Below are 12,700 nucleotides of genomic sequence, written 5' to 3' on the forward strand. Positions count from 1 at the left end.
CAGCCTCTCAGAGTGCTGAAATGACAGGTGTGTGCCCCATACCCACCTCCCAGGAGTGTTACTCTTGAAGGAATGGCTGATGTTGAGGTGGGGGTAACCGCAAGAGTTCTGGGACAGCAGTACCAAGGCCGCAGAGTCTATTTAGACCTCACAGCTCCTGCAGTGCCCTGGCCCCCACTGAGATCCTGAGCACCTTCAGCTGGCTTTTCTATTGTCCTTAATTGCCCAGCACCCCCCTAAGAAACTCATATGCTTCTGTTAAACAGAGGCTGTTTCTGGTGTCTATAGCCCAGAGCCCTGGCTTCACCTTACACAGTTCGCAGACCCACATTAAAGAGCAAAACATCCCTGGACCTCTGTAGTCCACGTGCGCTATTTTTGCTATCATGCAACTCAGATCTGTACTCTATAAAAACAAATATAAACACCTTATAGACCTTTATAACTTTTAAGCAACTATGAAACCACACATTGTAAGCTGAATCTAAGCAATGCTACCCAGGAGGCTGGGGCAGGACTGCTGTGAGTTCAAGGACCACCTGGGCTAATCAGTGAGTTCCAGACCAGCCTGAAGCATTGAGAGTGGGGTATTCTTTTTTTTTTTTTTTGGTCAGAATCAGGGATTGAACTCAGGCCCTTGCACTTGCTGGGGAAGCACTTATTCCACTGAGCCATCTCCCCAGCCCCCTGAGAGTGGGACCTGGAGTACATTAAGTACGCATGAAATGTTCAGTATTTATTACTTGAGCTTCTCTTCAGAGTAAGATCATTTTGCATTTTTCTACTAATTTTCTCATTTGCTTTTGGAAAAGTTTTCCTTTAAGATAATGTTCACTAGCACAAAATTATATAGAGTGAGTGGAAAGGCAGACTTCCTTCTTAAGCCGGACTGGGGCTGGGGAGATGGCTCAGTGGAATAAGCGCTTCCCTGGTAAGTGCAAGGGCCTGAGTTCAATCCCTGGTTCTGAAAAAAAAGTATGGAGAAGTTTCTTCTTAGCCGGACTCCTGGAGTCATGGACGTGAGATGCTGGTCAGGACAGTCTGGGACTGTCCCACCCCCTCACAGTCTCTCAGGGACAAGTGACTTCCCTGCTATCAGATGACAATTCCTCAGTTAGGAGAAGTAGAACTAGACCCTGGCCCTGAGCTGAGCCCCCTGGACCAGAAGGGAAAGAAGAAGCCAGCTCTGAGACCAGAAGGGGCTGCAGGGGTTATGCCCAGGGGATAAAGGCCAAAAGGAGGGCTGGGGCAGAACTGCGGAGTCTCCTGGCACAGAATGGAACTAGAAAGGGCTACGGCACCGTGGCACACAGCACTGTCCACAGAGGGCCTCTGTCCTCTGCACTTGAACAAGGAAATTTCACCCGAAGAGTCTCCGGGGCAGTGAGTACACACAGGACAGGGTGGGCATGCCCTCTTCGCCTAGCGCTCACTCACTTGCACCTGGACCATCAGGGCTGGCCTCCGAGGACCCATCTCCTTGATTTATTTTAATGGACATTTTGGAAATAAAGTTCTGGAGCACTTATAATGCCTTTGTATTGGAATACATTGTCCAAGCCAGCTCTGGTGGCACATGCCAGTGATCCCAGTACTTGGAAGACTAGTGGTGGTGGCGACTGTCATGAGTTTGAGGCCAGCCTGAGCTATATAACTGAGTTCAATTTGAACTGCATCGTGAGACACTAAGAAAAAAAAATCATCAGCAGTCTAGGTATTGTCTACCTTTATTTATTTATTTTTTATTTTTTTGTCTGCCTTTATTTAATGAGTTATGCTAGTATCTCTTTCTTTTTTATTTGCCCAATTTTCCTCCTTAGACTTTTTTTTTTTTAGCATTATGGCAAAATAGACATAATTTATCTGGTCCTTGTTGTTGTTGCTGCTGCTGGTGGTGGTACTAGGAGTTGAGCCCAGGGGCTTGCACATGTTAGTCAAGTGCTTTTCCAGGTCTAGTTATTGCTGTGTTGCCCAGGCAGCTTCTAAACTCTCAGGCCCAAGAGATCCTTCTGCCTCAGCTTCCTACAGGTGCATGTCACCATGATGGCTCTTTTTAGCCATTTGTAAATGTAGGTTCAGTGACATTAAGTACATTTGTGCTGTTGTGCCACCACAATTTAAATTATTTTAGAAATGAACATACCACCCCCAAACTAGGACTTTGACCCCAAAGGTAGGACCTATCTGTAACCAGATTGTCCTCCTCCAGGCTTGTAGGGCTCCAGCCAGTGATGGTGAATCCTGACATCATCATTCCTGAACTTGTTTTTTTTTTTTTTTTTTTTTTTTGAAATAGAGCCTTGTCAAGTTGGTCCTGCCTCAGCCTCCTTAGTTCCTGGACCACAGGCCCATGTCATCATGCCTGGCTTCTGATTTTCTTTTTTATATAATTTTGGGGAAGGAACATTTTTTCATTTTATTTTTAATTACAGATAAACAGTGGTATGCTATAGCCTATCTTCTGGCATTTCGTTTTGCCCTCGTTCAGCCAGGGTCACCCTGTTGATCTGCTAGTCTGATGTCTCCCCCTCCCACATCTGCCACATGCGAACTGAGCTGAGCGTGTGTGCTCGTGCGTATCTCCTCCAAGCAGCTAGAACCCTAGAACCTGCGCTCAGACTCAGCCACCCTCAGGCTGATGAAGGAAGGCGCAGATTGATCTGGCAGAGGTCAGAGCTTTGTCCCATCCTGGCCGCCGCCGAGCGCCCCCCTGATTTATCGGCAGAGCTCTGTCTTCCAAGCAGGGGGGGATATTAAAGAGGCAGCGACGGGACTTCCACGCTGACCCCTAATGGAAATCACTTCGCGGCGCAGACAAGGCAAGGCCATCGTGCTGCTCTAGTGAGACAGTGATCTTTGAGGCCACTCTGTCACAGCTATGACTTGGGTCACGGTGAGTCATTGGTGTTATCTAGACAAACCGCTCTCCCTCCCCGGGGAAGGTGGGCTCATTCAGGGTCCAGCGGACCAGATTCAGGTCAGGGGAGAGGAGGGACGGCACTGCACCGCACCCCCTGCCCGGTCCTGCGCTCCTGTGGCGGCTCCTCCAATAGGACAGCGTCCTCAGTCTCAGGGTCTAGATGGCTCAGCTTAGGCTCCAGGACGCGGCCGAAGCACTGTGCTGAATAGAGGTGGCGCTGGCTTTCAGTCCAGCTCCGTCTAGATCCAAACCCCCTTTCTCCTTGCCACACTTCCGGGAGTGAGCCCAACGGTGCCATCCTTTCCGCAGCCCCGCCGCCTGACAGGGTGAGCCTCGCCCGTTCGCGGTCTTTCTCAGTTTCTTTTCCTCCTCCTCCGCTGTCGGCGAACTAAGGCCGCGTCTAAGCACAAGCATCGTTGGAAAGCCCGGCGGGCCGCTGGTACTCATCGGTGAGTTTAGCGGGGCACCCAGGGCAGCACGCTTGGGGGTGGGGTGGGACTTGCGTGATCCTCGGGGCCACCTCTCGGGACCCCAGCCCACCCCGGCCGCAGTTTGGAAATTGCACCGTGTCCTCTCCCCGCGCTCTGGGGTTCGAGTCCCGGCGCTTTCCGCTCCCACCCCCGGGTTCGGGAGCACGTGGCGGCCCCAGGGGCCGCTTCACTGTAAGTTCGCGCTGGCTGGGCGCAGCACTGCGTTTCTGATTGTTTCCACGCGGGACGCAGCCCCACGAGCGAACATCAGCACCCACAACCCCGCGGAGGACTGGAAGCACTGGAGACGGCGGGCTCGTGGTCTGTTGCCCCCAGCCCGGCCAGGCCGAACAACAGGACTGCGAGCGGGCTGTGCGCGTGCACGTAGCGCAGCGTGGAAGGAGCGCGCCCCGGTCTCAGGTGCGCGCGGAGGCTGCGGGTCCGAGGCGCAGGGCCTGCGGCGATGGCCTGACTCCGGGACACGCGCACCGCGGGTGCGTTCCTAGCCGTGCGCGCGCTCGACTCTGAGCCCCGCCCTGCGCTCACCTGCGCACCGCCCACCTGTGCGGGGCGTGTCCCGGGGCGTGCCGGGGGTACTCTGGGGGCGTGTCTGGGTGGGCGTGCCCTGGGCGTGTGCGGGTGGGGCGGGGCCCAGCGCGGCGGGCGGCGCTCATTCCGCGGATTCCTCGCGCTGCAGTCCGCGCGCCCCGTGCGCCCCGCGGGGCCGGAGGTAGCCGAGAGTCAGCGGTGAGTGGGCCGGGAGGGCCGGGTGTCTCCGCGGGCGGCGGGGCGCTCGTGGGGCCTTGGCTCTCAAGGCCGCGGTGCAGGCGTTGCGGGTGGGGACCCGGACCCCGCGCCTCCAGCCCCAGCCCGGACGGTCTGCGCCTCATACTTAGGCCTTGCCGCAGCGCCCCCTTCCTGGGTCCTCGCGGGTGACAGCGCCGGCCTGGAGGGCGACTAGGTCTGCTGTGCGCGGCTGGCGCGGGCTCGCGGCGGGAGCGCGGCGAGTGAACCGGTTTCGCTTTAATCTGCGCCGCGCTGCCGGGGGTGTAGCCTCCGTGGGCACCCGGACTGGACGGGCGGACGGGCGGGCCGGCCTGGCTCCCACGCCTGTTCTGTGGGAAGGTACTGGCCGCGCTTGGGAGTTGGAAGATCGCTTTTTGGACCCAAGGCTGCCGTGGATGGAGAAGTAGGCTTGTCAGTCTGACCGGGAACATCCAAGACGCCCCCAAACAGAAAAACCTGGTTTGTACAGAGGCCCTGCAGGTCGGGTTGCAGGCCTCGTGAGTGCCACCGACCCACCCGCGCCAGGTTTGCGCTGGTCCTGGTTGGCCCCGCGAGGTCATTGTTCCTGCGCGGCGCGCGAGGCCTCTGCTCGTGACCGGGACCTGCGAGTGGGCGCCGGAGCCCAGCGCTGCTGTGACCTACACGACGCTTCGCTGGACTCTATAGAGACTTCTTAAACCCAGCACGGTTCTGTCGAGTTTTTTTCCTCTTTATTTTTCTTGTGTGGCTCCTGTTGCATATCCGTGAAAAAGCCGTCACCCTCGCGGTGGAAATGATGTAAACCCCTCGATTTGTTGTTTGACTTTGGCAAAATTTTAGTCCCAGTGATTTCCTTGCTCCCCCATTCCCCCACACTTCTGGGCACCCTGCCTTTGCTTTCTGGAAGGGAATGCAAACCAATTTTTCTGTTGATCAAAACACAATACAATTAAGTAGATAATTCTGCTATAAATAACCACGGTCTGCATTCCAAAACTGCAAATGTTGTGGTGAAAACAACTCTGGTTTATAATTTCTGGAGGGTTGAGTTCAAGTCTCGTCTAAGTCATGTAGGAGGCTTTGACTGGAAATTTAATCTTAGGCTTAATCTTTGTAAGAGGCCGCTCCTGTGTGTTTCAGAGCATCAGTTTCTCGAGTTAAAGGGAATAATGTGCTTTGAACTTTTTTTCTTTTTTGTATGTTGGTTATTTATAAAAGTCTTTGAAATTTTTTTATGTTTTAAATTTTCCTTTTTATTGTTTGGTACAAGGAATCGAACTCAGGACCTTCGTTTGTTATGGGTCATTGAAATAAAGTCATTTTCATTTTCTCCAACTCTACAACTGACTTAGAACTATGACCTTAATTTAAGATTTTTTTTTTTTTTTTTTTTTTTGTGGTACTGGGAATTGAACTCAGGACGTTGTGTTTGCCAGGCAAGTGCTTATTCTACCGAGCTATCTCCCCAGCCCCCTTAATTTAGGATTTTTGACACTCCTTGCAAACATAATTGACTTAACCTGGGGCCTTTGCATTGAGCTACATCCTCTGTTTTTTGTTTTTTCTTTTGGTACCAGGGATCAAACTCAGGACCTTGTGCTTATTAGGCAAGCACTTATACCACTGAGCTATATCTCGGGTCCTCCTCTGTTCTTTTTAATTTACTTATATTTTATTTTGAGACAGTGCCTTGCTATGTCTCTTAGTTGCCCAGACTGGGCTCAAAACTAGTGATCCTCCTGCTTTACCCTCCTTGCAAACTGGGATTATAGGAGTTCACCACCATGTTAACTAATTTTCACTTTTAGGAAATTCCTTTTACTCCTTTAATGGAGTTAGCTTTCTTGTTTGCCTCTGGTGATTTCTAAAATAAAGTCAGAGAAAAATGTTACTTTATGTATATTCTGGATATTTCTCTTGGATACATTCACCATGAACCTTTTAATTAGCTTTAATAATGACTAATATAGCAGTAAATTTGCCTTACAACTTTAAAAAGGACTTGATAAAATAAGTTGCACATTCAGAAGGCTACAAGTCAAGCGAATGACCCTGTGTGGCCATCTTAACATGCAGGGTTGTCTTTCTTGCCTGAACCGAGCTGCCACAGATGCAGGCACCTGGTGAAAGACAGCATTATGTGTGGAGAACTCACACAAGACAGCTGAGGCTCATTTGTGATTCTTCCAGGGAGTCTGTGGGGAGCTAATGAAGCCAGTGTGTGGGAGTATAATAGAGGAGTGAAGTGAATTCAAATGAACCACCACTCATCCATCTTGGAGCAGCTTGGGGCCTATCTACACTGCACACACACACACAGAACTTTGGGCCTGGGTCACCAATCTTGATGGTTCTGACTGCCAAGAATGTGCAGGAGGTGTTGAAACCAGAGAAAGAGGATCTTGGGTGATACAAGGTGAAGGCAGGCTGTCTGTGTAGAATGTAGGCCGTATCTCCTACCATCTGTATAGAATGTGCATTGTGTCTCCTGCCACAGGTCCGATGGCCAGATACCCTGTGTCCTCCTTATTTGCATTTACAGATTTGCCTATCCACTGAAATTTGGTCGCAGCCTAGAGCAAGGACCCTGTGTGGTAGACATGTAGGACTAGTGCAGGATGAGGGAAATTGAGGGTCACAGTGTGAACCCTCCTGAGGACTTACAAGCCAGCACCCCCTTCTGCTTGTTTGATTGTTTGTGCTTTTTGTCAGTGGGTTTGTGGCTTAAGGTTGTCTCTAGGGGTGGTGCCAAAGGACCCCCTGGGGTCCTTCAGCCAAGAGGGGTGTGGTGTGCTTTCTGGAGAAAATGTGTGATAAAACTGGTTTGAAGCTGGGTGTGGTAGCACATTGGGAGGCTGAGGCTGAAAGATCGAAAATTCCAGCCCAGCCCAGGCAATTTAAGGAAAGCCTATCTGAAAAAGTAACTCAGTGCAAAGGCCTGGAATTCAATCTCTATTACTGCCCCCCACCCAGTTGTTTAGAGGGGTGGATGGCAGAGCTGTTGGCTGTGAGTTCATTAAGGCATCACCAACAGGTATTCAGTGAAGTATCTTTATACAAGAACACACAGAAAAGAACACACACATATAGGATCCATTGACAAAAATGTGACCTGAGGCAGGAAGGAAGCTAGCTCAGTATATGTGATTTTATAGAACGTGATTCCGAGGAATGATGAGGACAGACCATATTTGCTCCTGGTTTTGGCAGACCTAAGGATGCACTGAGGTAAACAACGTCCCCTAGGCCGAAGAGGCCCAAGGTTTAGATTAGGAACTATGGAGAATTAGGTGTAGGCTTCCAGGAAGTTCACCAGCATGGGCTAGGATGAAACTCTTCTCTCTCTCATTTTTTAGTGTTTGTTTTTATTAGCACATGTTCCCAGTACAGAACGATCACATTCCTTATGGGGAGTGGTCCATGCACATAATCCATCCTTTTTTTTTTTTTTTTTAATGTATTTAGTACAGGGTCTTACTATGCAGCTCAGACTTGTAGTGATCCTCCTGTTTTCAGTCTCACCACTGCTGAGATTACAGGTGGGTGCCCCATGCTCCATCTCTGTGGCCAGCTCAATGCTTCTGGGGGTGGGGCCAGTGCTGCTTGTGGTGCCGGGGATTGAACCCCCGATTCCTGCTCTTGCCTAAGCAGCTGCTTAGTCCACTGAACTGTCTCGCTGGCCTACATAATCCATCTTAATTCTTTTTTCAACCCTTTTTCTCTCCTCCCTCCATCTCTTGATGCCCTTTTCTCTTGCAAAAGATCCATCTCCCCATTTCCTAGGATGTTTTATTTTGCTCTGTACTTTGCGTTTCCCATATATGTGTGTCTGATCTGCTTCACCTGACATTATGGTCTCAGGGTGCATCCGTTTCCCTACAGATCACTCAAGTTTGTCCTTCTGTATGGGAGAGCAGTACTCCATTGTGTATAAACACCACATTTTCTTTATCTACCCATCTGTTGGTGTGCATCCAGGCTGCTTCCAAGATTTAGCCTCAGTTATGCTGCTATAAACGTGGGTGTGCACGCATTGCTGTAGTATGACTTTTGTTTTCTCAAACTGAGGTCTAGAAAATGAAGAACGACTGGATTCATAGTAACTTCAATGTGAGCCCGAAGAGCACAGATCATTTTTATCTGGGCTGTAACAGTGTTGGAAAAGGATGGGAACCAACTGTCTGTTTAGTAAATCAATTCATGGACCTTATTGGTGTCCCTCAGACAGCTGTGCTGGCCTGCACCTGCTGCACCATCACCTCCAAGGCTGCCTGAAGGACGCAGAGGAGTGTGCCCAAGTAGGGAGCCCTGCAGAGCATTGCACAGGTTACCCAGCCTGGGTGTGCAGCTCAAAGCCTGCACTGCTGGCCCTTGGGTCGTGTGGCAGGGTCTATGCCATGTGTGTCTGCATAGTTGACACTGACAGTGGCTGTGCAACAGTAACTGGTGGCACCGTCTGCCATCTCTTATAGCCAGGGTCATCAAGATGACTGAAGATCAAATTCTGGTCTCCCTGCCAGAAACTGAGGAGGTCCACAGAGGCCAGCCTCAGGTATGTTTAGCACCTGAAAACCTCATGTAGGGGCTGGGGTGCTGTGCAGTAATCCATAATAGACATTTGCCTAGTGTGGGTGAGGCCTGGCTTCCTTCTGTAGCACTACTGAAAGAAAGATAGAAAGAAAGCTTAAATATTCCTCATGTTTCTACGCAGAGCAGGTTCCTTTGTGCATTCCCAGCCTCCTGGGTCTTGCTGTCCATGGGGGTGACAGGAGGTGGGGACCAGCAGCTGGGGCTGAGGTGGCAGGCTGACCCAGAGCCCTGCCCTCTGCAGGCGGGGTTTATTCACCCCTTGGTAAAGGGGCCTGCCTGTGCCACCACCAGCTGCTTTCTCTTTCTAGGACAGTGGGGGATGACTGCCAACTGAACAGCTCTCGCTCTTGGGCTATGCTGGAGGTTGGCAAGCATGCTGAAGAAACTTGTTTAGGGATTTTAAGTGTGCATGTGTGCACTTCTTTGAAACTGGGTCTTGTTATATAGTTAGGCTGTTTTGAAGTCACTGCAAAGCCCAGGCTGACCTTGAACTTAATTGTAACCCTCCTGCCTCAGCCTCCTGAGTGCTGGGATTACAGCTGTGTGTCATTATACCTGACTCTTAACTTTGGATTCTGTGGAAATAGACATGGAGCATGCAGGTATGCTGGTCCATTTGAGCCTTTTGGCCTTCTCGTACATTTCCAGGAATGTCCTGCATAGCCAGAAGGAGCTGGACGGAAATAAGAGCTGGCCAGGTCCTTGGGCTGGTTCCTCTGCTCAGGCCGTGTCTCTCAGTAGGGGTGCTCTGTGCTGGCCTTTGGTGGCTTCAAGGAGGGAGCGGTGAGGAAGCGTCCCTTAGGAGGGGAGCTTGAAGTTGAGGGGTGGGAAGTGGCAGCACTAGGTGTGTGTTTTCAGTGTCATCCTCTGGCCCTTGACAGGTGACCAGCAAGGCTATACACAGGGTTCTGGAGCATGACTGAGTAGATGGCACATTCCTTGAAGCCTGGAGTCCTTAGAGCTTGGCCAGGTTGTGCAGTCAGTTTGGTCTCAAGAGTCCCCAGGGCCCTGGAGTTGTGGCAGGTGATGGCTATCGTGGCTGGTGGTGGTCCTTTTTCCTTGTCCATCCTGGTTTCTAATTGTGTGGCTCTGTGCCTGCTTCTACTAGAAGAAAAGAAAGTATGGCCAGAGGCCAGAAGTATAGCTCAGCGATGCAGTGCCTGCCTGGCAAGCTCAAGGTCCTGCGTTCAATTCCTGGGACCCACAAAAACAACAACAACAAAAACAGGAAGAAAGAAGGTTTGGCTTATGCTTTGTGGAGGAGAGGGTTTGCTTCTTGCTGCCCACAGTGAGGTGGTGGTGCTGTGGCATGGCTTTGGGCTGGACAGAGCACAGGGCTAGAAGTCTTGGTGCTGACACAAGTTTGTTTTTTTAGATGACTTAAATCAACAAGGCTTAGCTCCAAAATTTGTGCTGGTCAACTTGAAGGGAACAGGTAGCGATGGGGATAGTTGATCAGAAGGCACCACGGTGTGCTGAAATAGGAGCGGGAGGTTGTGTGACTGCTGCGCAGCCTGGGACTGGAGAGTGTGACCTCAGAAAGCTCTGAGAAAGGGCTCAGAATGACTTTGCTTTGAGGAAGCAATCATTGTGTGAGGAGCTAGATGCATTTACCCTGACTTAAACATTAGACAGAGTGTAAATACATCAAGGCATTACGCAGCGCCCATAAACACATACAGCCTCTGCGTCTTTACATTATCAGTTGAAATACATCTCAGTAAAACAAATTAAAAACCATAGTAAAACTAGCATGGGCTGGATTGACTTGGATTCCAGTCTTAGCTTTCAGAAGTTACCTGCTTTTGGTACGTGGGTTTTTCGCCTGTAGCAGAAGAGCCGTAGCTGTGTTTGTTTGATCTGACTGACAGAATCCAGTGACGTCATCTATGTGGGTTTTGAAAGTGTGTGCCACATGGGTATGGGGCAGTGGCTTTGGCAGAATAACAGATTCTACAGCTTATTTCATACATTTTCAGTCATGTTGTCGTTTACTCTGCGCAGCAAGACCAGGCCATTTGAAGCAGGCCAGCACTCCCTCCCTGTGTGCTCCAGCAAGGATGGGAGCTGGGGGTGAGGGTGGGTGTGGTGGAGCAGGACACTTTGGGGTGGTGCCATAGCAGTGGAACTGTGCCTGTGTGTGGCCACCAGATTTTGCTGATATTTTAGTCTGTTTTTTTTTATTCCTCTTTATAACCTCTGGCTTTGATCCCTGTGGGGTTCTGGTTGCTCTAGGGCAGAGTTTCCCTTCCCACTCTGTCAAGTCTACTTGCCATGTTCCACAGAAATGGGAGACACTCATAAGCACCTCTATGTTCTCTTTGTAACAGTCCTGGTGATTGAGCCCAGCACCTAGGGTCTTCACACTAAGCTACTTTCCTGGTGCTTTTTAAATTTTTTTTTAAATTTTTTAAAGGGACTCTTTAAATTTCTAGGTTGCCTAGGCTGGGCTTGGACGTGTAATCCTCCTGCCTTAGCCTCCCAAGAGTGCTGGGATGACAGGTGTGTGCCCATAAGAGTGCTTCTAAATTCTTGACAGCCAAGGAGGCCACCCACTGTTTTCTTTAGTGTGGTGGTTCAGACTTCTGGTTTGCCCTGTCTCATGCACCATGAGCTGGGGTGAGGTGGATGGCCTGAAAAGGTCCCCCATGGAGATGGAGTTTGACTGCTGAGGGAGTAGGGCTGAAGGAACAAGTGATGTAGGGTTGGAGAGGCCATCAGGTGTCCCAGGAGAGTGACGTCTCCCAGATCCTGATGCGTGGCCTAGGGTTATGTAGTGGAGACAGAAAGCAGTTTGAGTGTGACTCCCCTCCCCCACAGCAGTGTCCACTGCGGCTGGGGTTGGTTGCTCTACTCTCGCCTTCTCCTCAGTGATACTGCGGGTACTGCAGGGACAGGGATTGAGGCCCACCTGGTGCTGTTGCTTTCACCTTGGGAACCTCCTGGGGAACTTCTGGCATACATCTTGGAACTTCACTCCTTGGTATGAAAAGTGATGAATCTACTTCCCAAGACCAGAGCTCCTGTCCTCTTGCTGTCTAGAAGGGACAGCTCTCTCTGGAAGGCTGGAGTAGCGGCTTCCATGTGTATAGTTGAAATGAGTGTTAGCACTGAGCACTGTCACATTTTCCTAACTTGAGATTTGATGACCTATCCTCCCTCCTCCTCCACCTTTGAAGCTATTTAGAAATCATGATATTGGAGGTGAGACTTACAGGAAAGGAATGTGGGCCACCTGGGCACATATTTGTGCTGGAAAACAAATAAAGAAGCCACACACAACAACACTGTGTGTCAAATTCCCAATGCTTTATATTCCTAGTTCACAGCGGCCGTAGAGAAAGGTGACCCATCCTCCCGCACACTCTGTGGCCCTTACTCATTGCAGAGCTGTGCTCACATCCCAGGGTCTCAGTGCCAGGTAGCTCTGCTTTGGTGTCCCTAAGTCACCAGGCGAGTCCACGGTGTGAATAGGAAGGTGTTACTGGGGTGGACTTCGGTGGGCTGTGCAGGTGCTGTGTAATCTTTTGCGAACATTTGTGGATAATTCTTGTATGATAAAGGGTAACATTGACTGGGTCTGTCAGCGCCTGCTGTGAAACCCTGGCCCCAAATGGCTTTTCCCCCTCCTCTCTGCATCCTTTCCATCCTGCTTCTCTGCCTCTCTTCAGGGAAACTGTCCTGGGCCACCTGCTGAAAGTGTGGTCATTGCTCTATTTTTCTTCAATACAGGAAGTTGTTTCATTGTTGTATTTGATTTATTTGAGCTTTATGCAGCCCTGGGGAGGGACCTAGGGCCCCTTGCATGCTAAGCAGGTGCTTTGCCAGTGAGGCATTTTCTTGATACATTTATTGGTTTTTTTCTTTTTTGCAGAACTGGAGATTGAACTCAGGCCCTTGCACTTGCCAGGGAAGTGCTTATTCCACTGAGCCATCTCCCCGGCCCCCTACATTT

At 50.5% G+C, this 12,700-nt stretch overlaps 1 protein-coding gene across 1 annotated transcript in view; it reads left to right on the plus strand.

Annotated features, from left to right (window-relative positions):
- The first annotated feature begins 4,059 nt into the window (after positions 1–4,059).
- Positions 4,060–12,700, plus strand: part of Vgll4 (vestigial like family member 4) — a 121,720-nt gene continuing 113,079 nt past the window's right edge. The window contains exon 1 of the mRNA XM_004645609.2: positions 4,060–4,137. The gene's annotated coding sequence lies outside the window, so the exon portion shown is untranslated. The remainder of the gene's footprint in view (positions 4,138–12,700) is intronic.

This window comes from Octodon degus, unplaced genomic scaffold (genome assembly GCF_000260255.1).
Source record: "Octodon degus isolate 3935 unplaced genomic scaffold, OctDeg1.0 scaffold00233, whole genome shotgun sequence".
NCBI lineage: Eukaryota > Metazoa > Chordata > Mammalia > Rodentia > Octodontidae > Octodon > Octodon degus.